The sequence below is a fragment of the Biomphalaria glabrata genome, chromosome 13, assembly GCF_947242115.1.
Source record: "Biomphalaria glabrata chromosome 13, xgBioGlab47.1, whole genome shotgun sequence".
Lineage (NCBI taxonomy): Eukaryota > Metazoa > Mollusca > Gastropoda > Planorbidae > Biomphalaria > Biomphalaria glabrata.
In genome coordinates, this window is record NC_074723.1 from 25,459 (window position 1) to 28,560 (window position 3,102).

The following is a 3,102-nucleotide window of genomic DNA, read 5'->3' on the forward strand; positions in this document are numbered from 1 at the left end:
CTATTTACTAGTCTAGATCTAGAAAAAAATCTAGATCTAGCTAGAATCTTTTAAATCTTTATCACTCAAGACTGAGTCTTTAAAGAAAGTTTATAAGACTAGATAGAGAGTCTATGATACAATTCAATATTGATTGTAGATATAGTCAATATAGATTCTAGATATTTAGAATGTAGACTGTAAAGTTTCTTATTAATTTTAATACTAGAATTGTCATTAGAGTATTAGAGTTTGTTTAGTATAGTCTAGTCAGTCTAGAATAGAATGTCTAGATTACTCTAGTCCTAGTACCTAGTTATAGACTTGATCTATAGATTAAATCTAGATCTATATAGACTAGATCAAGAAGTAGAATAGTTTAAGAGGTAAGAAAATCTGCTAGATCTAGATAACTAGACCTATAATATAGTCTAGATCATTAATTAGAATATTACTAGATCTAGATCTATTAACTAGTCTAGAAAAGTCTAGATCTATTATCTAGTCTAGAATAGTCTAGATCTAACTAGAAGCTTAATCACTCAAGTCTCAGAGTCTTTAAAAAAAGTTTATAAGACTAGACAGAGAGTCTAGAATACAATTCAATATTGATTGTAGTAATATCCAGATTTAGAGTGTAGACTAAACTCTAGATCAGTGATTCCCAAAGTGGTCTATATAGACCCCCAGGGGTCTACGAAGACTTCCAGGGGGTCTACGAAATTAAAAAAATAAATTGGGGGTCTATGAGAGGTCCACGGGGGTCTACAATAATAGATTTCATTTAAAGCAGATCATTTTAATTTTTACATTCATTTAATGTAATTATTTTATACAGTAATATATGATTTTTATCTTGGTAAATCATTTAAACATATATCCTGCTAATCAAACCAAAGAATTGTCTCAATACTTATTTAAAAATTTTAATTTTGTCTACATGTAACAAATGTTTAACGAAAAGAAATGTACACTGTCCAGCGTTGATTATTTAAAACTGAGATTCATTCCTTCCTTGTCAAACAAGCGGTTGCCTAAGTGACTTTTTTAAAATAATGATACCAAACCAATGGCTAGAGGATCATCTGAGACAATGTCACCCTGACAAAATAGATAAAGATTTAAAAATTTTCTAGCACTGAAAGATAAAGTTAAGAATAGACCCACACAATCTCACTTCAACATCATATATATATAGAGAAGATGTTGGTTTGTGAGCGTCTTCCAATATCTCTTTACTTATAGCAAAATACGGAAACATAGGTAAAACATTAATTTTACCAGCCGTTGTAGTTGTGAAAACTGTTTTACACACACCTACATCTGATATTATTAAAAGAATTTCTTTAAGCAAAAATACAAATCAAGGGCACATCGGTGGCATGAGTTATCAAATTAAAAGCTTCTTATGTGATTCTTTGCAAAGGAAATATATACAGTTTGGGATCAGTTTGGAACCAGTGGCATCACAGGCTCTGATGGGGTGTAGCGATGTGTGCTGTAAACTAACCCAGACTTTAAAAAAAAAATGATACCAAACCAATAGCTAGAGGATCATCATCAGTCTGTTGAATTGGTGTTAATTACATTAAGGGACTTAATCACTCTTTTTTTATTTCCAGAAAATAATACCAGGGTTATGCTCCTTTCACCGTTGAGTTCCAGGATGAAGACTGAAAGACAGAGAGCAATGTGAAGACATCAAAGAATAAGCAGGTCTGCCATGAAATGGTTTATCCAGGGCTAAGTACAGAGAGGAATATAGAAGGGCTGTTGACTGATCTTGTGTGGTGCCCCCATGGCTCAACAGACTGATTGATAGGTAATGGTAAGAATTTAATGTATTTTGTAAAAAAATTATGAAAATTGGTGTTAATTACATTAAGAGACTTAATCACTTTTTTTATTTCCAGAAAATAATACCAGGGTTATGTTCCTTTCACTGTTGAGTTCCAGGATGAAGAATGAAAGACAGAGAGCAATGTGAAGACATCAAAGAATGTGCAGGTCTGCCATGAAATGGTTTATCCAGGGCTAAGTACAGAGAGGAATATAGAAGGGCTGTTGACAGATCTTGTGTGGTGCCCCCATGGTTCAACAGACTGATTGATAGGTAATGGTAAGAATTTAATGTATTTTGTAAAAAAATTATAAAAATTGGTGTTAATTACATGAAAGGATTTAATCACTCTTTTTTTATTTCCAGAAAATAATACCAGGGTTATGGTCCTTTCACTGTTGAGTTCCAGGATGAAGAATGAAAGACAGAGAGCAATGTGAAGACATCAAAGAATGTGCAGGTCTGCCATGAAATGGTTCATCCAGGGCTAAGTACAGAGAGGAATATAGAAGGGCTGTTGACAGATCTTGTGTGGTGCCCCCATGGGTTAACAGACTGATTGATAGGTAATGGTAAGAATTTAATGTATTTTGTAAAAAAATTATAAAAATTGGTGTTAATTACATGAAGGGATTTAATCACTCTTTTTTTATTTCCAGAAAATAATACCAGGGTTATGGTCCTTTCACCATTAAGTTCCAGGATGAAGAATGAAAGACAGAGAGCAATGTGAAGACATCAAAGAATGTGCAGGTCTGCCATGAAATGGTTTATCCAGGGCTAAGTACAGAGAGGAATATAGAAGGGCTGTTGACAGATCTTGTGTGGTGCCCCCATGGTTCAACAGACTGATTGATAGGTAATGGTAAGAATTTAATGTATTTTGAAAAGAAAATTTAAAAAATTGGTGTTAATTACATTAAGGGACTTAATCACTCTTTTTTTATTTCCAGAAAATGATACCAGGGTCATGCTCCTTTCACCGTTGAGTTCCAGGATGAAGAATGAAAGACAGAGAGCAATGTGAAGACATCAAAGAATGTGCAGGTCTGCCATGAAATGGTTTATCCAGGGCTAAGTACAGAGAGGAATATAGAAGGGCTGCTGACAGATCTTGTGTGGTGCCCCCATGGTTCAACAGACTGATTGATAGGTAATGGTAAGAATTTAATGTATTTTGTAAAAAAATTACAAAAATTGGTGTTAATTACATTAAGAGACTTAATCACTTTTTTTATTTCCAGAAAATAATACCAGGGTTATGGTCCTTTCACTGTTGATTT

At 33.5% G+C, this 3,102-nt stretch overlaps 1 long non-coding RNA gene across 1 annotated transcript; it reads left to right on the forward strand.

Moving 5' to 3' along the window:
* The first annotated feature begins 1,709 nt into the window (after positions 1-1,709).
* LOC129922267 (uncharacterized) lies at positions 1,710-2,358 on the forward strand. Its single transcript, XR_008774237.1, has 3 exons — positions 1,710-1,801; positions 1,893-2,092; positions 2,186-2,358. It is a non-coding gene; the product is annotated as an uncharacterized LOC129922267 (long non-coding RNA).
* Positions 2,359-3,102: the final 744 nt, after the last annotated feature.